The 22,817-nt window shown below is 48.4% G+C and overlaps 1 pseudogene; it reads left to right on the top strand.

The window, feature by feature from the left end:
- Window positions 1-3,509: 3,509 nt before the first annotated feature.
- LOC120038874 overlaps window positions 3,510-22,817 on the top strand; it is a 79,223-nt pseudogene continuing 59,915 nt past the window's right edge.

Here is a 22,817-nt window from a genome sequence, read left to right as displayed (position 1 = left end):
TAACTCAGCTGTAACCCAGGACTAACAGTAACTCAGCCGTAACCCAGGACTAACAGTAACTCAGCTGTAACCCAGGACTAACAGTAACTCAGCTGTAACCCAGGACTAACAGTAACTCAGCTGTAACCCAGGACTAACAGTAACTCAGCTGTAACCCAGGACTAACAGTAACTCAGCTGTAACCCAGGACTAACAGTAACTCAGCTGTAACCCAGGACTAACAGTAACTCAGCTGTAACCCAGGACTAACAGTAACTCAGCCGTAACCCAGGACTAACAGTAACTCAGCCGTAACCCAGGACTAACAGTAACTCAGCCGTAACCCAGGACTAACAGTAACTCAGCCGTAACCCAGGACTAACAGTAACTCAGCTGTAACCCAGGACTAACAGTAACTCAGCTGTAACCCAGGGCTAACAGTAACTCAGCTGTAACCCAGGACTAACAGTAACTCAGCTGTAACCCAGGACTAACAGTAACTCAGCTGTAACCCAGGACTAACAGTAACTCAGTCGTAACCCAGGACTAACAGTAACTCAGCTGTAACCCAGGACTAACAGCAACTCAGCCGTAACCCAGGACTAACAGTAACTCAGCTGTAACCCAGGACTAACAGTAACTCAGCTGTAACCCAGGACTAACAGTAACTCAGCTGTAACCCAGGACTAACAGTAACTCAGCTGTAACCCAGGACTAACAGTAACTCAGCTGTAACCCAGGACTAACAGTAACTCAGCTGTAACCCAGGACTAACAGTAACTCAGCTGTAACCCAGGACTAACAGTAACTCAGCTGTAACCCAGGGCTAACAGCAACTCAGCTGTAACCCAGGACTAACAGCAACTCAGCTGTAACCCAGGACTAACAGTAACTCAGCTGTAACCCAGGACTAACAGTAACTCAGCTGTAACCCAGGGCTAACAGTAACTCAGCTGTAACCCAGGACTAACAGTAACTCAGCTGTAACCCAGGACTAACAGTAACTCAGCTGTAACCCAGGACTAACAGTAACTCAGCTGTAACCCAGGACTAACAGTAACTCAGCTGTAACCCAGGACTAACAGTAACTCAGCTGTAACCCAGGACTAACAGTAACTCAGCTGTAACCCAGGACTAACAGTAACTCAGCCGTAACCCAGGACTAACAGTAACTCAGCCGTAACCCAGGGCTAACAGTAACTCAGCCGTAACCCAGGGCTAACAGTAACTCAGCCGTAACCCAGGACTAACAGTAACTCAGCTGTAACCCAGGGCTAACAGTAACTCAGCTGTAACCCAGGACTAACAGTAACTCAGCTGTAACCCAGGACTAACAGTAACTCAGCTGTAACCCAGGACTAACAGTAACTCAGCTGTAACCCAGGGCTAACAGTAACTCAGCTGTAACCCAGGACTAACAGTAACTCAGCTGTAACCCAGGACTAACAGTAACTCAGTCGTAACCCAGGACTAACAGTAACTCAGCTGTAACCCAGGACTAACAGTAACTCAGCTGTAACCCAGGACTAACAGTAACTCAGCTGTAACCCAGGACTAACAGTAACTCAGCTGTAACCCAGGACTAACAGTAACTCAGCTGTAACCCAGGACTAACAGTAACTCAGCTGTAACCCAGGACTAACAGTAACTCAGCTGTAACCCAGGACTAACAGTAACTCAGCCGTAACCCAGGACTAACAGTAACTCAGCTGTAACCCAGGACTAACAGTAACTCAGCTGTAACCCGGGGCTAACAGTAACTCAGCTGTAACCCAGGACTAACAGTAACTCAGCTGTAACCCAGGACTAACAGTAACTCAGCTGTAACCCAGGACTAACAGTAACTCAGCTGTAACCCAGGACTAACAGTAACTCAGCTGTAACCCAGGACTAACAGTAACTCAGCTGTAACCCAGGACTAACAGTAACTCAGCTGTAACCCAGGACTAACAGTAACTCAGCTGTAACCCAGGACTAACAGTAACTCAGCTGTAACCCAGGACTAACAGCAACTCAGCTGTAACCCAGGACTAACAGTAACTCAGCTGTAACCCAGGACTAACAGTAACTCAGCTGTAACCCAGGACTAACAGTAACTCAGCCGTAACCCAGGACTAACAGTAACTCAGCTGTAACCCAGGACAACCCAGGGCTAACAGTAACTCAGCCGTAACCCAGGACTAACAGTAACTCAGCTGTAACCCAGGACTAACAGCAACTCAGCTGTAACCCAGGACTAACAGTAACTCAGCTGTAACCCAGGACAACCCAGGGCTAACAGTAACTCAGCCGTAACCCAGGACTAACAGTAACTCAGCCGTAACCCAGGACTAACAGTAACTCAGCTGTAACCCAGGACTAACAGTAACTCAGCTGTAACCCAGGACTAACAGTAACTCAGCTGTAACCCAGGACTAACAGTAACTCAGCTGTAACCCAGGACTAACAGTAACTCAGCTGTAACCCAGGACTAACAGTAACTCAGCTGTAACCCAGGACTAACAGTAACTCAGCTGTAACCCAGGACTAACAGTAACTCAGCCGTAACCCAGGACTAACAGTAACTCAGCCGTAACCCAGGACTAACAGTAACTCAGCCGTAACCCAGGACTAACAGTAACTCAGCTGTAACCCAGGACTAACAGTAACTCAGCTGTAACCCAGGACTAACAGTAACTCAGCTGTAACCCAGGACTAACAGTAACTCAGCTGTAACCCAGGACTAACAGTAACTCAGCTGTAACCCAGGACTAACAGTAACTCAGCTGTAACCCAGGACTAACAGCAACTCAGCTGTAACCCAGGACTAACAGCAACTCAGCTGTAACCCAGGACTAACAGTAACTCAGCTGTAACCCAGGACTAACAGTAACTCAGCTGTAACCCAGGACTAACAGTAACTCAGCTGTAACCCAGGACTAACAGTAACTCAGCTGTAACCCAGGACTAACAGTAACTCAGCTGTAACCCAGGACTAACAGTAACTCAGCTGTAACCCAGGACTAACAGTAACTCAGCTGTAACCCAGGACTAACAGTAACTCAGCTGTAACCCAGGACTAACAGTAACTCAGCTGTAACCCAGGACTAACAGTAACTCAGCTGTAACCCAGGACTAACAGTAACTCAGCTGTAACCCAGGACTAACAGTAACTCAGCTGTAACCCAGGACTAACAGTAACTCAGCTGTAACCCAGGACTAACAGTAACTCAGCTGTAACCCAGGACTAACAGTAACTCAGCTGTAACCCAGGACTAACAGTAACTCAGCTGTAACCCAGGACTAACAGTAACTCAGCTGTAACCCAGGACTAACAGTAACTCAGCTGTAACCCAGGACTAACAGTAACTCAGCTGTAACCCAGGACTAACAGTAACTCAGCCGTAACCCAGGACTAACAGTAACTCAGCTGTAACCCAGGACTAACAGTAACTCAGCTGTAACCCAGGACTAACAGTAACTCAGCTGTAACCCAGGACTAACAGTAACTCAGCTGTAACCCAGGACAGTAACTGTGTGTGTGTAATTGATTGTGTTCCGTCTTTCCCTCAGGTTTTGGACGGCCTTCTAGCTCAGTATGGTACTGTAGACAATGTGGAACAAGGTGAGACATGACAATACATTATCTCTTATATCATTACAATCTCTTCAGCTGTTTTTTTATCTTAAATATTATCGATATGCTTTTTTAAATACACGAAAGTAAGTGGACACCCCTTCACATTAGTGGATTCGGTTATTTCAGCCACACCCTTTGCTGACAGGTGTATAAAATCGAGCTCACAGCCATGCGATCTCCATAGACAAACATTGGCAGTAGAATGGCCAGTACGGAAGATCTCAATGACATTCAAAGTGGCACCGTCATAGGAGTCAGTTAGTCAAATGTATGCCCTGCTAGATCTGTCCCGGTCAACTGAAAGTGATGTTATTGTGAAGTGGAAACGTTTAGGAGCAACAACGGCTCAGACGCAAAGTGGTAGGCCACACAAGCTCACAGAACGGGACTGCAGAGTGCTGAAGTAACGTCAGCACAAGAACTGTTCGTCGGGAGCTTCATGAAATGGGTTTCCATGGCCAAGCAGCCGCACACAAGCCTAAGATCACCATGCACAATGCCAAGTGTCGGCTGGAGTGGTGTAAAGCTCACCGCCATTTGACTCTAGAGCAGTGGAAATAGGTTCTCTGGAGTGATGAATCACGCTTCACCATCTGGCAGTCCGACGGATGAATCCGGGTTTGGCAGATGCCAGGATAATGCTACCTGCCCGAATGCATAGTGCCAACTGTAAAGTTTGGTGGGCAAGGAATAATGTTCTAGGGCTGGTTTTCATGGTTCGGGCTAGGCCCCTTAGTTCCAGTGAAGGGAAATTGTAAACGCTACAGCATACAATGACATTCTAGACTATTGTGTGCTTTCAACTTTGTGGCAAAAGTTTTGGGAAGTCCTGTTTCAGCAATGCCCGTGCAGAAAGCGAAGTCCCTACAGAAATGGTTTGTCGAGATCTAGCTCTATCACTACCTCATACTCCACCGCTACCTCATACTCCACCGCTACCTCATACTCCACCGCTACCTCATACTCCACCGCTACCTCTACCACTAAATCTACCTCTACCACTAAATCTACCTCTACCTCTACCACTAAATCTACCTCTACCACTAAATCTACCTCTACCTCTACCACTAAATCTACCTCTACCTATACCAGTACCACTAAATCTACCTCTACCTATACCAGTACCACTAAATCTACCTCTACCTATACCAGTACCACTAAATCTACCACTACCTCTGCCACTAAATCTATCTCTACCACTACCTCTACCACTAAATATACCTCTACCACTACCACTAAATCTACCACTACCACTACCACTAAATCTACCACTACCACTAAATCTACCACTACCACTAAATCTACCACTACCACTAAATCTACCACTACCACTACCACTAAATCTACCACTACCACTAAATCTACCTCTACCACTACCACTACCACTAAATCTACCTCTACCTCTACCACTACCACTAAATCTACCTCTACCACTACCACTAAATCTACCTCTACCACTACCACAAACTCTACCTCTACCACTACCACTAAATCTACCTCTACCTCTAAATATACCTCTACCACTACCACTACCACTACCACTAAATCTACCTCTACCACTAAATATACCTCTACCACTACCACTACCTCTGCCACTAAATCTACCTCTTCCACTAAATCTACCTCTACCACTACCACTAAATCTACCTCTACCTCTAAATATACCTCTACCACTACCACTAAATCTACCTCTACCACTACCACTAAATCTACCTCTACCTCTAAATATACCTCTACCACTACCACTACCACTACCACTACCACTAAATCTACCTCTACCACTAAATATACCTCTACCACTACCACTACCTCTGCCACTAAATCTACCTCTTCCACTAAATCTACCTCTACCACAAACTCTACCTCTACCTATACCAGTACCACTAAAGCTACCACTACCTCTGCCACTAAATCTATCTCTACCACTACCACAAACTCTACCTCTACCACTAAATCTACCTCTACCACTACCACTAAATCTACCACTAACACTAAATCTACCACTACCACTAAATCTACCTCTACCACTACAAAATAAATTGTTCCTCAGTTCTTCCTCTACCACTAAATCTACCACTACCACTAAATCTACCTCTACCACTAAATCTACCTCTACCACTAAATCTACCTCTACCACTACCACTAAATCTACCTCTACCACTAAATCTACCTCTACCACTACCACTAAATCTACCACTACCACTAAATCTACCACTAAATCTACCACTACCACTAAATCTACCACTACCACTAAATCTACCACTACCACTAAATCTACCTCTACCTCTACCACTAAATCTACCACTACCACTAAATCTACCTCTACCACTACCACTAAATCTACCTCTACCACTACCACTAAATCTACCTCTACCACTACCACTAAATCTACCACTACCACTACCACTAAATCTACCACTACCACTAAATCTACCACTACCACTACCACTAAATCTACCTCTACCACTACCACTAAATCTACCTCTACCACTACCACTAAATCTACCTCTACCACTACCACTAAATCTACCTCTACCACTACCACTAAATCTACCACTACCACTAAATCTACCTCTACCACTAAATCTACCACTACCACTAAATCTACCTCTACCACTACCACTAAATCTACCACTACCACTAAATCTACCTCTACCACTACCACTACCTCTACCACTACCACTAAATCTACCACTACCACTAAATCTACCACTACCACTAAATCTACCACTACCACTAAATCTACCTCTACCTCTACCACTAAATCTACCTCTACCACTAAATCTACCACTACCACTAAATCTACCTCTACCACTACCACTAAATCTACCTCTACCACTACCACTAAATCTACCTCTACCACTACCACTACCACTACCACTAAATCTACCACTACCACTAAATCTACCTCTACCACTAAATCTACCACTACCACTAAATCTACCTCTACCACTACCACTAAATCTACCACTACCACTAAATCTACCTCTACCACTAAATCTACCACTACCACTAAATCTACCTCTACCACTACCACTAAATCTACCTCTACCACTACCACTAAATCTACCACTACCACTAAATCTACCTCTACCACTACCACTAAATCTACCACTACCACTAAATCTACCACTAAATCTACCTCTACCACTACCAATAATTCAAATCACATTTTATTTGTCACATACACATGGTTAGCAGATGTTAATGTGAGTGTAGCGAAATGCTTGTGCTTCTAGTTCTGACCATGCAGTAATATCTAACAAGTAATCTAACCTAACAATTTCACAACTACCTTATACACACAAGTGTAAAGGAATGAATAAGAATATGTACATAAAAAATATATGAATGAGCGATGGCCGAACGGCATAGGCAAGATGCAGTAGAGTACAGTATATACATATGAGATGAGTAATGTAAACATTAAATAAAGTGGCTAGTTTTATTACATCAAATGTTTCATTATTTTTTATAAAAAACATTTTTTACCCCCTTTTCTCCCCAATTTCGTGGTATCCAATTGTTAGTAGTTACTATCTTGTCTCATCGCTACAACTCCCGTACGGGCTCGGGAGAGACGAAGGTCGAAAGCCATGCGTCCTCCGAAACACAACCCAACCAAGCCGCACTGCTTCTTAACACAGCGCGCCTCCAACCCGGAAGCCAGCCGCACCAGTGTGTCGGAGGAAACACTGTGCACCTGGCTCCCTTGGTTAGCACACTGCGCCCGGCCCGCCACAGGAGTCGCTGGTGCGCGATGAGACAAGGATATCCCTACCGGCCAAACCCTCCCTAACCCGGACGACTCTAGGCCAATTGTGCGTCGCCCCACGGACCTCCCGGTCGCGGCCGGCTGCGACAGAGCCTGGGCGCGAACCCAGAGTCTCTGGTGGCGCAGCTAGCGCTGCAATGCAGTGCCCTAGACCACTGCGCCACCCGGGAGGCCTAAATGTTTCATTATTTAAGTGGCTAGAGATGAGTCAGTATGTTGGCAGCAGCCATTCAATGTTCGTGATGGCCTTGAGATAGAAGCTGTTTTTCAGTCTCTCGGTTCCAGCTTTGATGCACCTGTGCTGACCTCGCCTTCTGGATGATAGCGGAGTGAACAGGCAGTGGCTCGGGTGGTTGTTGTCCTTGATGATCTTTTTGGCCTTCCTGTGACATCGGGTGGTGTAGGTGTAGTTTGCCCCCGGTGATGCGTTGTGCAGACCTCACTACCCTCTGGAGAGCCTTACAGTTGTGGGCGGAGCAGTTGCCGTACCAGGCGGTGATACAGCCCGACAGGATGCTCTCGATTGTGCATCAGTAAAAGTTTGTGAGTGTTTTTGGTGACATGCCGAATTTCTTCAGCCTCCTGAGGTTGAAGAGGCGCTGCTGCGCCTTCTTCACAACGCTGTCTGTGTGGGTGGACCATTTCAGTTTGTCCGTGATGTGTACACCGAGGAACTTTCCACCTTCTCCACTACTGTCCCGTCGATGTGGATAGGGGGGTGCTCCCTCTGCTGTTTCCTGAAGTCCACGATCATCTCCTTTGTTTTGTTGACATTGAGTGTGAGGTTATTTTCATGACACCACACTCCGAGGGCCTTCACCTCCTCCCTGTAGGCTGTCTCGTCGTTTTGGTAATCAAGCCTACCACTGTAGTGTCGTCTGCAAACTTGATGATTGAGTTGGAGGCGTGCATGGCCACGTAGTCATGGGTGCACAGGGAGTACAGGAGAGGGCTGAGAACGCACCCTTGTGGGGCCAGAGTGTTGAGGATCAGTGGGGTGGAGATGTTGTTACCTACCCTCACCACCTGGGGGCGGTCTGTCAGGAAGTCCAGTACCCAGTTGCACAGGGCGGGGTCGAGACCCAGGGTCTCGAGCTTGATGACGGGTTTGGAGGGTGCTATGGTGTTAAATGCTGAGCTGTAGTCGATGAACAGCATTCTCACATAGGTATTCCTCTTGTCCAGATGGGTTAGGGCAGTGTGCAGTGTGATTGCGATTGCGTCGTCTGTGGACCTATTGGGGCGGTAAGCAAATTGGAGTGGGTCTAGGGTGTCAGGTAGGGTGGAGGTGATTTGGTCCTTGACTAGTCTCTCAAAGCACTTCATGATGACGGAAGTGAGTACTACGGGGCGATAGTCATTTAGCTCAGTTACCTTAGCTTTCTTGGGAACAGGAACAATGGTGGCCCTCGTGAAGCATGTGGGAACAGCAGACTGAGATAAGGGTTGATTGAATATGTCCGTAAACACACCAGCCAGCTGGTCTGCGCATGCTCTGAGGACGCGACTGGGGATGCTGTCTGGGCCGGCAGCCTTGCGAGTGTTAACACGTTTAAAGGTTTTACTCACGTTGGCTGCAGTGAAGGAGAGCCCGCAGATTTTGGTGGCGGGCCGTGTAAGTGGCACTGTATTGTCCTCAAAGCGAGCAAAGAAGTTGTTTAGTTTGTCTGAGAGCAAGACATCGTGGTCCGTGACGGGACTGGTTTTCCTTTTGTAGTCCGTGATTGACTGTAGACCCTGCCACATACTTCTCGTGTCTGAGCCGTTGAATTGCGACTCTACTTTGTCTCTATACTGACGCTTAGCTTGTTTGATTGCCTTGCGGAGGGAATAGCTACACTGTTGTATTCGGTCATGTTTCCGGTCACCTTGCCCTGATTAAAAGCAGTGGTTCGCACTTTCAGTTTTGCGCCAATGCTGCCATCAATCCACGGTTTCTGGTTGGGGAATGTTTTAATAGGGTACAACATCACCGATGCACTTTCTAATGAACTCGCTCACCGAATCAGTGTATTCAGCAATGTTGTTGTCCGACGCAATGCGGAACATATCCCAGTCCACGTGATCGAAGCAATCTTGAAGCGTGGAATCCGATTGGTCGGACCAGCGTTGAACAGACCTGTGCACGGGCGCTTCCTGTTTTAGTTTCTGTCTATAGGCTGAGACAAAATGGAGTCGTTCAGATTTTCCGAAAGGAGGGCGGGGGAGGGCTTTATATGCGTATCGGAAGTTAGAATAACAATGATCCAGGGTTTTGCCAGCCCGGGTCTCGCATTCGATATGATGATAAAATTTAGGGAGCCTTGTTTTCAGATTAGCCTTGTTTGTTATAATCCCCAGCTACAATAAATGCAGCCTCAGGATATGTGGTTTCCAGTGGCGCATCGGTCTACCACTACCTCTACAATTCGTAGTGGTCCTCTATATCCCCCCTACAGTAGTGGTCCTCTATATCCCCCCTACAGTAGCGGTCCTCTATATCCCCCCTACAGTAGTGGTCCTCTATATCCCCCCTACATTAGTGGTCCTACAGTAGTGGTCCTCTATATCCCCCTACAGTAGTGGTCCTACAGTAGTGGTCCTCTATATCCCCCCTACAGTAGTGGTCCTCTATATCCCCCCTACAGTAGTGGTCCTCTATATCCCCCCTACAGTAGTGGTCCTCTATATCCCCCCTACAGTAGTGGGCCTCTATATCCCCCTACAGTAGTGGTCCTCTATATCCCCCCTACAGTAGTGGTCCTCTATATCCCCCCTACATTAGTGGTCCTACAGTAGTGGTCCTCTATATCCCCCTACAGTAGTGGTCCTCTATATCCCCCCTACAGTAGTGGTCCTCTATATCCCCCCTACATTAGTGGTCCTACAGTAGTGGTCCTCTATATCCCCCCTACAGTAGTGGTCCTCTATATCCCCCCTACAGTAGTGGTCCTCTATATCCCCTCTACAGTAGTGGTCCTCTATATCCCCCTACAGTTGTGGTCCTCTATATCCCCTCTACAGTTGTGGTCCTCTATATCCCCCCTACAGTTGTGGTCCTCTATATCCCCCCTACAGTAGTGGTCCTCTATATCCCCCCTACAGTAGTGGTCCTCTATATCCCCCCTACAGTAGTGGTCCTCTATATCCCCTCTACAGTAGTGGTCCTCTATATCCCCCCTACAGTAGTGGTCCTCTATACCCCCCCTACAGTAGTGGTCCTCTATATCCCCCTACAGTAGTGGTCCTCTATATCCCCCCTACAGTAGTGGTCCTCTATATCCCCCCTACAGTAGTGGTTCTCTATATCCCCCCTACAGTAGTGGTCCTCTATATCCCCCCTACAGTAGTGGTCCTCTATATCCCCCCTACAGTAGTGGTCCTCTATATCCCCCCTACAGTAGTGGTCCTCTATATCCCCCCTACAGTAGTGGTCCTCTATATCCCCCCTACAGTAGTGGTCCTCTATATCCCCCTACAGTAGTGGTCCTCTATATCCCCTCTACAGTAGTGGTCCTCTATATCCCCCCTACAGTAGTGGTCCTCTATATCCCCCCTACAGTAGTGGTCCTCTATATCCCCCTACAGTAGTGGTCCTCTATATCCCCTCTACGGTAGTGGTCCTCTATATCCCCCATACAGTAGTGGTCCTCTATATCCCCCCTACAGTAGTGGTCCTCTATATCCCCCTACAGTAGTGGTCCTCTATATCCCCTCTACGGTAGTGGTCCTCTATATCCCCTCTACGGTAGTGGTCCTCTATATCCCCTCTACGGTAGTGGTCCTCTATATCCCCCTACGGTAGTGGTCCTCTATATCCCCTCTACGGTAGTGGTCCTCTATATCCCCCCTACGGTAGTGGTCCTCTATATCCCCCAAGAAAGAGGTCACGGCCAATGCAGGACAAAAAGTTGGGACTTTGATCGACCTGGCATCGGATACAAACTATATAACTCATGATGCAGCTGATCGTTTGAACCTTAGAAGTGAAGCCATAACCCTTGTTGTCCATGGTGTGGGAGGAATGAAAGTTCAAGTCACCACAAAACGGTACCTCCTAAAGATCCGGGTCCGCACAGAGCAAGGCAATGTCAGATCCCACCAACTCCTCTGCTATGGTTTGGACAGCATTGCAGAGATTCACAAACATGTGACAGCCAAAAGACTCCAAAAATTCTTTCCAGATGTCCCCCAAAATGAACTTGTTAGACCAAGACAGATACAGCTTTTGATAAGCCATAAGGAAGGGCGACTGGTCCCACAGAAAATACGCACCGTTGGGGACCTTGTACTATGGGATGGGCCATTGGGAAAGACAATTGCAGGGACACACCCTGGTCTGTTTGAAGAGGCTACAGTTACAGCACACCAGTCCAGAGCGCACTTCGCCAGATCCATGAAAACAGCAGCATTGATGTATGAAGAACATATCTACGCCAAACCTACCATCAAGTCTTCTTATTCTGCTATTTCCACTCGGGATTTTATTGAGTGGTGGAGATGGGATAGCATTGGCGCCCCCTGCACCCCAAAATGTGGAGGATGTCGCTGCGGCAGTTGTCAACTTGGTGGCAAAGAAATGACTCTGGCTGAAGAAAGGGAGCTGGAAGTTGTTAAGGGTGGCCTGACTTATGTTGGTGCTGATGACCACAGTGATAGTCCACACTGGCATGCAAGGTATCCATGGCTCATTGACCCATCTACATTGCCAAACAACATAAAAGCAGTGGAGGCAACCTTTCTCAGAACAGAGAGACAGCTCGCCAAAGAACCGCAGTGGAAAAAAGCCTATGGTGCTCAAGTCCACGAAATAGTTGACCGCCGGGCTGCAAGAAAGCTGACCAAAGAGGATCTAACCAACTGGAATGGACCTGTCTGGTATATTAGTCATCTTATCGCACCCAACCCCCACTCTGTTACAACTCCGGTAAGACTTGTCTGGAACAGCAGTCAGAAGTACAAAGGCCAAAGTCTCAATGACCTTCTGATGAAAGGCCCTGACGTTCTAAATCCGATTCGAGCTGTCCTCCTCAGGTTCCGCCAAGGCTCCTACGCCGCTCTAGGAGACGTCAGAAAAATGTACAATTCTGTGTGGCTCGAGGAGAGGGAAGTCCATCTACACCGGTTCTTGTGGCGGGATTCAGAGGGCGATGAGGTGGAACAATACGCCATAACCAGAGTGAATATCGGGGACAAGCCAGCAGGGTGCATAGCACAACTGGCCATGAGGGAGATGGCTAACCTGCCTCAATTCAGCCACCTCACAGATGAATGCCAAGTATTACATGAGCACAGCTACGTCGATGACATCTTGACATCACACAACTGCCGTGAAAAACTCGAAGTCATCACAAAGAATGTGGAGCTGATTCTAAAAGCAGGAGGGTTTGCACTGAAGCCTTGGGTCTTCTCAGTCCAAAATAAAGGAGAAAGAGAAAAGGTATCACCAAATATTGTTGTCCTGCCAAATCAGCTTAAGGAGGAAGACAACAAGGCGCTCGGTCTCGGCTACATTGTGGATGAAGACATGTTGCATGTCATGGTGAGGGTCAACTTCTCCAGGCGGAAGAAAAAGATGAGACTTACTGCTAGAAGAAGTACGAGCACAGACACCAGACCCGCTGACAAGACGTGAACTGCTGAGTCAAGTTGCTGGTTTGTACGACCCAGTTGGGCTGACAACGCCATCAAAGCAAAGAGGGACTATCTTGGTCCGAAGGGCATTCCAAGAGGCAAAATCAAAGTGCAGCATGGTCAAGGACACATGGGACCTTCCCCTGTCGGATGAGCTCCGCAAAGATGCAATTGGAATTTTTGAGGAGTACGTCCAGCTAAGCAAAGTAATGTTCCCAAGAGCTCTTACTCCACCAAAGGCAACAACTGAACCAGTCGCTGTCACTTTTTCAGATGGCAGTGAAAGCTCCTATGGTGCTGTCCTCTACCTGCGGTGGAACTGCAACAAACAATTAACAATTCGACTAGTGGAGTCAAAAGCAAAGCTGACACCACTAGACCAGAAGGGGGATGCAGTCAAAGCAGAACTTTGCGGTGCAGTCTTTGCAAGCCGCCTGAAAAAGTACTTTGAACAGCATACCCAGATCCAGATAAAAAGGTGGTACCATTTGTTAGACAGTCAGACTGTTCTTGGAGCTATCCAGCGTGAAAGCTATGGATTTCAGACTTTCTTCGCTAATAGAATTGGAGAGATCCAAGAGAGCACACGGCTACAGGACTGGTGGTGGATCCCTGGACCACTCAACATAGCCGACATTATCACTCGAGGAGCTGGGCCAAAGGAACTTGATGCCCATTCAGAGTGGCAGCAAGGGCCAGAGTTTCTATATCTTCCAGAGAGCGAGTGGCCAATTATGTCGTCAAAAGATGTGTCTGTGACAGCTCGAGAGAGCATTAACAATATGCAAAAGAAGTCATTTGTGGCAGCACTCACCAGAGCCCAAGCGAAAAGAAGTCTTCCAAGTCTTGTGGGACGATTTCCTGCTGGTGCAGCTGTCCTAAACTTGGTGGATGAGAGGCGCTTTAGTAGCCTAAAGTGTCTAATCAAGACTGTTGCTTTTATCTGGAGAGCCGCCAAAAAGTTTAGATCTGCAACAAAGTCCATCGAGACCCCAAAGTGGGAGGCGATTCCCTCAAAAGGAGTTATCACCGCCACAGAACGTCAAGGGGCAATAAGAGACATCTATCTTGCTGCTCAAGAGGGGGTGACGTTCCCAACTACCACTACGGACCGCTTGGTTGTGTACAGAGAGCCAGAATCTGGGTTACTAGTCTGCGGTGGGAGAATCCATGGCTTCAGGGAGGATGGCGCTGCAGTTCCCCTTCTGCCTTTCAATGCATGGGTCTCTACTTTATTGGCACGGGAGGCGCACGATGAGGGTCATGAAGGTGTGGCTGCAACCCTGCTGAAAATGAGGAGGAAAGCCTGGGTCATCCAAGGAAGAAAAATTTCCCAAAAAGTAGTGGATAACTGCCTTTTCTGCAAAAAGTCAAGAGCAAGAAGGTGCGAACATGTAATGGCTGACTTACCTGCTGAAAGAGCCACACCTGCAGCTCCGTTCGAGTTCACTACAGTCGACCTCTTCGGACCGTACCTTGTCAAAGATGACATCAAGAAACGGGTCTCAATGAAAGTGTGGGGTGTCGTCTTCAGCTGTATGGCCAGCAGGGCAATTCATGCAGACCTGGTCAACACAATGTCGACAGAGAGCTTCTTGATGGCTTACCAACGCTTTACTGCAATTAGAGGGCACCCAAGAAAGATCTGGTCCGACCCGGGGACAAACTTCATCGGCGCCAAACCTGTCCTAAGAGAGCTGTACCAGTTCCTGGATGCTCAGAATAGAACTTCAATAGAAGAGATGTCAGCTCAAAAAGGTACCAAATGGGAGTGGACAATTCACCCTGCTGACTCACCTCACCGAAATGGGGCTGCTGAAGCCGCTTTTCGCATTCTCAAGAAGGCACTGCAGAGCCTGGGCAACAACACTGGCCTTAGCTACAGCGAGCTTCAGACAACACTACAACTTGCTGCAAACCTTGCCAACGAATGCCCAATAGATGCCAGGGTGCAGAGCCATGAAGAAAGCGTGCAGTATGTGTCACCCAACACACTTCTCCTGGGCCGAGCCTCTCCAAGCGGTGAGATCAGAACATTTGACTTTGCGAACTACCCTTACAAGAGACTCAGAGAGATGCAGAACCAGGTCAACAAGTTCTGGAGGTCTTGGAGCCAGCTTGCCGACCCAAACTTATTTCTGAGAAGTAAATGGCACACTTCATATCGCAACGTTGCTGTCGGAGATATTGTCTGGTTGTGTGACCAAAATGCAGTGAGGGGCCAATTCAAGCTAGGACGAGTGGTGAGCGTTAATCCAGATGCTAAGGGCATTGTTCGAGACGTGAACGTCAAAGTGGTCCAAAGCTCCTGCCTTCCTGTCACAAAACCCGCACAAAACCGGCCATCGGCCAAAGTCCTGAAAGAAGCTACGCAAACCACAGTCCTGCACAGAGATGTTCGATGCCTGGTTGTCTTGCTACCAGTTGAGGATCAAACTCGGAGCTGACCGGCAGTATGTAGGTGCTGATTTACGATCTTTCCATCGGTTCCCGTGGGAAGATTGAGTGGGAGGTGTGCTGACAAACTGCCTGGGAGCTCCTCAGTGGTGAAACTCCTCCTCCTTCAATCAATTTGACCTCTTTCTTGTGCAATTCCCCACTTGAAAAGGACAGTCCCTCCACATGAAGATTTTAACTGGATTTCACTCAATAAACAGCCATGGAATCAGTTGTTTGTCTTTTATTTACCATTCTTTGGTTGGCAGTAAACAGGTGAAAAACCTCAAAAAGAGATGACAAATACAAGTTATTATTTGAGTTGACAGCCTAATTAAATACACAAAATTATCCACATTCACCTCAGATAAACACATTTCTGCCATTATAAAATACAAGGTTTCCACTTTTAAGCAAATGTTTCCCAAAATAGAAACCCACCATTTTTAATCAAATGAGCAGAATCAGTATATTTTTATCTAAATTTGCATTTTAGCCAAATACATTCAAAATATTTTTAGTAGTAAAAAATTACATTTATTTTCTAATCAGTAGTTTTAAGCAGACAAATCTTACATTTTTTAGCCAAAGATTTTTTAGACTATACATTTGTTACTGAATTAAGAACTTGGTTTACTAAGATTTCTACAAAGTTTAAATTACTTTTAACCATTTCAAACAAGTTCTTTGTCAACAATGAATTTGGCTCTAATTACTTTTCCTTTATACCCCACAAACAACATTTGAAGTTATAAATACCACTGCAAAAGTCCTATCAAAGTTAAGAGTTAAGAGTCTGTGTTTTCCAGAGTATCATTAGCAGTGCACTGCTTAAGTCAGTCTAGCCAAGCATGGCCAATATGGTGCTTACCGGCTGTCTTTCACAGTTTTGTGGAGGGCTTGGACTTGCACAGTCACCTTGATCACAAAGATGAAGTTTCCTTGGTCTTGTGGTGTTATAAATGCTCCTTTCACTGCGGTCTAAAGACAACAGCAGAGCCAGGTGCTGGCACGCCCAGATTGCATGGAAGATTTGTTCCACCTGGTTCACCACTGATTGAAGGAGGAGGAGTTTCACCACTGAGGAGCTCCCAGGCAGTTTGTCAGCACAGTAGTGGTCCTCTATATCCCCCTACAGTTGTGGTCCTCTATATCCCCTCTACAGTAGTGGTACTCTATATCCCCCCTACAGTAGTGGTCCTCTATATCCCCCTACAGTAGTGGTCCTCTATATCCCCTCTACAGTAGTGGTCCTCTATCCTCTATATCCCCCCTACAGTAGTGGTCCTCTATATCCCCTCTACAGTAGTGGTCCTCTATCCTCTATATCCCCCCTACAGTAGTGGTCCTCTATATCCCCTCTACAGTAGTGGTCCTCTATCCTCTATATCCCCCTACAGTAGTGGTCCTACAGTAGTGGTCCTCTATATCCCCCTACAGTTGTGGTCCTCTATATCCCCTCTACAGTAGTGGTCCTCTATATCCCCCCTACAGTAGTGGCCCTCTATATCCCCCCTACAGTAGTGGTCCTCTATATCCCCTCTACGGTAGTGGTCCTCTATATCCCCCCTACAGTAGTGGTCCTCTATATCCCCCCTACAGTAGTGGCCCTCTATATCCCCCCTACAGTAGTGGTCCTCTATATCCCCTCTACGGTAGTGGTCCTCTATATCCCCCTACAGTAGTGGTCCTCTATATCCCCCCTACAGTAGTGGTCCTCTATATCCCCCTACAGTAGTGGTCCTCTATATCCCCTCTACAGTAGTGGTCCTCTATCCTCTATATCCCCCCTACAGTAGTGGTCCTCTATATCCCCTCTACAGTAGTGGTCCTCTATATCCCCCCTACAGTAGCGGTCCTCTATATCCCCCCTACAGTAGCGGTCCTCTATATCCCCCCTACAGTAGTGGTCCTCTATATCCCCCCTACAGTAGCGGTCCTCTATATCCCCCTACGGTAGCGGTCCTCTATATCCCCCCTACGGTAGTGGTTCTCTATATCCCCCCTACGGTAGTGGTCCTCTATATCCCCCCTACAGTAGTGGTCCTCTATATCCCCCCTACAGTAGTGGTCCTCTATATCCCCTCTACAGTAGTGGTCCTCTATATCCCCCCTACAGTAATGGTCCTCTATATCCCCCCTACAGTAGTGGTCCTCTATATCCCCCCTACAGTAGTGGTCCTCTATATCCCCCCTACAGTAGTGGTCCTCTATATCCCCCCTACAGTAGTGGTCCTCTATATCCCCCTACAGTAGTGGTCCTCTATATCCCCCCTACAGTAGTGGTCCTCTATATCCCCCTACAGTTGTGGTCCTCTATATCCCCTCTACAGTAGTGGTCCTCTATATCCCCCCTACAGTAGTGGTCCTCTATATCCCCCCTACAGTAGTGGTCCTCTATATCCCCCTACAGTAGTGGTCCTCTATATCCCCTCTACAGTAGGGTCCTCTATCCTCTATATCCCCTCTACAGTAGTGGTCCTCTATATCCCCCCTACAGTAGTGGTCCTCTATATCCCCCTACAGTAGTGGTCCTCTATATCCCCCCTACAGTAGTGGTCCTCTATATCCCCCCTACAGTAGTGGTCCTCTATATCCCTCTACAGTAGTGGTCCTCTATATCCCCCCTACAGTAGTGGTCCTCTATATCCCCCCTACAGTAGTGGTCCTCTATATCCCCCCTACGGTAGTGGTCCTCTATATCCCCCCTACAGTAGTGGTCCTCTATATCCCCTCTACAGTAGTGGTCCTCTATATCCCCCCTACAGTAGTGGTCCTCTATATCCCCCCTACAGTAGTGGTCCTCTATATCCCCCCCTACGGTAGTGGTCCTCTATATCCCCCCTACAGTAGTAGTCCTCTATATCCCCCCTACAGTAGTGGTCCTCTATATCCCCCCCTACAGTAGTGGTCCTCTATATCCCCCCTACGGTAGTGGTCCTCTATATCCCCCCCTACGGTAGTGGTCCTCTATATCCCCCCTACAGTAGTGGTCCTCTATATCCCCCCCTACGGTAGTGGTCCTCTATATCCCCCCTACAGTAGTGGTCCTCTATATCCCCCTACAGTAGTGGTCCTCTATATCCCCTCTACAGTAGGGTCCTCTATCCTCTATATCCCCTCTACAGTAGTGGTCCTCTATATCCCCCCTACAGTAGTGGTCCTCTATATCCCCCTACAGTAGTGGTCCTCTATATCCCCCCTACAGTAGTGGTCCTCTATATCCCCCCTACAGTAGTGGTCCTCTATATCCCTCTACAGTAGTGGTCCTCTATATCCCCCCTACAGTAGTGGTCCTCTATATCCCCCCTACAGTAGTGGTCCTCTATATCCCCCCTACAGTAGTGGTCCTCTATATCCCCTCTACAGTAGTGGTCCTCTATATCCCCCCTACAGTAGTGGTCCTCTATATCCCCCCTACAGTAGTGGTCCTCTATATCCCCCCCTACGGTAGTGGTCCTCTATATCCCCCCTACAGTAGTAGTCCTCTATATCCCCCCTACAGTAGTGGTCCTCTATATCCCCCCTACAGTAGTGGTCCTCTATATCCCCCCTACGGTAGTGGTCCTCTATATCCCCCCCTACGGTAGTGGTCCTCTATATCCCCCCTACAGTAGTGGTCCTCTATATCCCCCCCTACGGTAGTGGTCCTCTATATCCCCCCTACAGTAGTGGTCCTCTATATCCCCCCTACAGTAGTGGTCCTCTATATCCCCCCTACAGTAATGGTCCTCTATATCCCCCCTACAGTAGTGGTCCTCTATATCCCCCCTACAGTAGTGGTCCTCTATATCCCCCCTACAGTAGTGGTCCTCTATATCCCCCCTACAGTAGTGGTCCTCTATATCCCCCTACAGTAGTGGTCCTCTATATCCCCCCTACAGTAGTGGTCCTCTATATCCCCCTACAGTTGTGGTCCTCTATATCCCCTCTACAGTAGTGGTCCTCTATATCCCCCCTACAGTAGTGGTCCTCTATATCCCCCCTACAGTAGTGGTCCTCTATATCCCCCTACAGTAGTGGTCCTCTATATCCCCTCTACAGTAGGGTCCTCTATCCTCTATATCCCCTCTACAGTAGTGGTCCTCTATATCCCCCCTACAGTAGTGGTCCTCTATATCCCCCTACAGTAGTGGTCCTCTATATCCCCCCTACAGTAGTGGTCCTCTATATCCCCCCTACAGTAGTGGTCCTCTATATCCCTCTACAGTAGTGGTCCTCTATATCCCCCCTACAGTAGTGGTCCTCTATATCCCCCCTACAGTAGTGGTCCTCTATATCCCCCCTACAGTAGTGGTCCTCTATATCCCCCCTACGGTAGTGGTCCTCTATATCCCCCCTACAGTAGTGGTCCTCTATATCCCCTCTACAGTAGTGGTCCTCTATATCCCCCCTACAGTAGTGGTCCTCTATATCCCCCCTACAGTAGTGGTCCTCTATATCCCCCCCTACGGTAGTGGTCCTCTATATCCCCCCTACAGTAGTGGTCCTCTATATCCCCCCTACAGTAGTGGTCCTCTATATCCCCCCTACAGTAGTGGTCCTCTATATCCCCCCTACGGTAGTGGTCCTCTATATCCCCCCCTACGGTAGTGGTCCTCTATATCCCCCCTACAGTAGTGGTCCTCTATACCCCCCCCTACGGTAGTGGTCCTCTATATCCCCCCTACAGTAGTAGTCCTCTATATCCCCCCTACAGTAGTGGTCCTCTATATCCCCCCCTACGGTAGTGGTCCTCTATATCCCCCCCTACGGTAGTGGTCCTCTATATCCCCCCTACAGTAGTGGTCCTCTATATCCCCCCTACAGTAGTGGTCCTCTATATCCCCCCTACAGTAGTGGTCCTCTATATCCCCCCTACAGTAGTGGTCCTCTATATCCCCCTACAGTAGTGGTCCTCTATATCCCCCCTACAGTAGTGGTCCTCTATATCCCCCTACAGTTGTGGTCCTCTATATCCCCTCTACAGTAGTGGTCCTCTATATCCCCCCTACAGTAGTGGTCCTCTATATCCCCCCTACAGTAGTGGTCCTCTATATCCCCCTACAGTAGTGGTCCTCTATATCCCCTCTACAGTAGGGTCCTCTATCCTCTATATCCCCTCTACAGTAGTGGTCCTCTATATCCCCCCTACAGTAGTGGTCCTCTATATCCCCCTACAGTAGTGGTCCTCTATATCCCCCCTACAGTAGTGGTCCTCTATATCCCCCCTACAGTAGTGGTCCTCTATATCCCTCTACAGTAGTGGTCCTCTATATCCCCCCTACGGTAGTGGTCCTCTATATCCCCCCTACGGTAGTGGTCCTCTATATCCCCCCTACGGTAGTGGTCCTCTATATCCCCCCTACAGTAGTGGTCCTCTATATCCCCTCTACAGTAGTGGTCCTCTATATCCCCCCTACAGTAGTGGTCCTCTATATCCCCCCTACGGTAGTGGTCCTCTATATCCCCCCCTACGGTAGTGGTCCTCTATATCCCCCCTACAGTAGTAGTCCTCTATATCCCCCCTACAGTAGTGGTCCTCTATATCCCCCCTACGGTAGTGGTCCTCTATATCCCCCCTACGGTAGTGGTCCTCTATATCCCCCCCTACGGTAGTGGTCCTCTATATCCCCCCTACAGTAGTGGTCCTCTATATCCCCCCCTACGGTAGTGGTCCTCTATATCCCCCCTACAGTAGTAGTCCTCTATATCCCCCCTACAGTAGTGGTCCTCTATATCCCCCCCTACGGTAGTGGTCCTCTATATCCCCCCCTACAGTAGTGGTCCTCTATATCCCCCCTACAGTAGTGGTCCTCTATGTCCCCCCTACAGTAGTGGTCCTCTATATCCCCCCTACAGTAGTGGTCCTCTATATCCCCCCTACAGTAGTGGTCCTCTATATCCCCTCTACAGTAGTGGTCCTCTATATCCCCCCCTACGGTAGTGGTCCTCTATATCCCCCCTACAGTAGTAGTCCTCTATATCCCCCCTACAGTAGTGGTCCTCTAAATCCCCCCTACAGTAGTGGTCCTCTATATCCCCCCTACGGTAGTGGTCCTCTATATCCCCCCTACAGTAGTGGTCCTCTATATCCCCCCTACAGTAGTGGTCCTCTATGTCCCCCCTACAGTAGTGGTCCTCTATATCCCCCCTACAGTAGTGGTCCTCTATATCCCCCCTACAGTAGTGGTCCTCTATGTCCCCCCTACGGTAGTGGTCCTCTATATCCCCCCTACGGTAGTGGTCCTCTATATCCCCCCTACAGTAGTGGTCCTCTATATCCCCTCTACAGTAGTGGTCCTCTATATCCCCCCTACAGTAGTGGTCCTCTATATCCCCCCTACGGTAGTGGTCCTCTATATCCCCCCCTACGGTAGTGGTCCTCTATATCCCCCCTACAGTAGTAGTCCTCTATATCCCCCCTACAGTAGTGGTCCTCTATATCCCCCCTACGGTAGTGGTCCTCTATATCCCCCCTACGGTAGTGGTCCTCTATATCCCCCCCTACGGTAGTGGTCCTCTATATCCCCCCTACAGTAGTGGTCCTCTATATCCCCCCCTACGGTAGTGGTCCTCTATATCCCCCCTACAGTAGTAGTCCTCTATATCCCCCCTACAGTAGTGGTCCTCTATATCCCCCCCTACGGTAGTGGTCCTCTATATCCCCCCCTACAGTAGTGGTCCTCTATATCCCCCCTACAGTAGTGGTCCTCTATGTCCCCCCTACAGTAGTGGTCCTCTATATCCCCCCTACAGTAGTGGTCCTCTATATCCCCCCTACAGTAGTGGTCCTCTATATCCCCTCTACAGTAGTGGTCCTCTATATCCCCCCCTACGGTAGTGGTCCTCTATATCCCCCCTACAGTAGTAGTCCTCTATATCCCCCCTACAGTAGTGGTCCTCTATATCCCCCCTACAGTAGTGGTCCTCTATATCCCCCCTACGGTAGTGGTCCTCTATATCCCCCCTACAGTAGTGGTCCTCTATATCCCCCCTACAGTAGTGGTCCTCTATGTCCCCCCTACAGTAGTGGTCCTCTATATCCCCCCTACGGTACAGCAGAGAAATGACTGAACCTCTCTCTCGTTCTCCATCCACAGTTAACACTGACACAGAAACAGCGGTGGTGAATGCCACATACACAACCAAGGAGGAAGCCAAAGTGTAAGTAGAGTAATCTGTCGGTGGTATTACTGTGTTTAAATAATGTCCCACCCTCTTCCTCTCGTTAACTCTAACCCTCTCCCCTCAGAGCCATAGAGAAGTTGACGGTCACCAGTTTGAGGACTAACCCTAACCCTCTCCCCTCACAGAGCCGTAGAGAAGATGGCGGGTCAGCAGTTTGAGGGCTAACCCTAACCCTCTCCCCTCACAGAGCCGTAGAGAAGATGGCGGGTCAGCAGTTTGAGGGCT

Source organism: Salvelinus namaycush, unplaced genomic scaffold (genome assembly GCF_016432855.1).
Source record: "Salvelinus namaycush isolate Seneca unplaced genomic scaffold, SaNama_1.0 Scaffold242, whole genome shotgun sequence".
Classification (NCBI taxonomy): Eukaryota; Metazoa; Chordata; class Actinopteri; order Salmoniformes; family Salmonidae; genus Salvelinus; species Salvelinus namaycush.
This window is presented reverse-complemented; position numbering and strand designations above follow the sequence as displayed.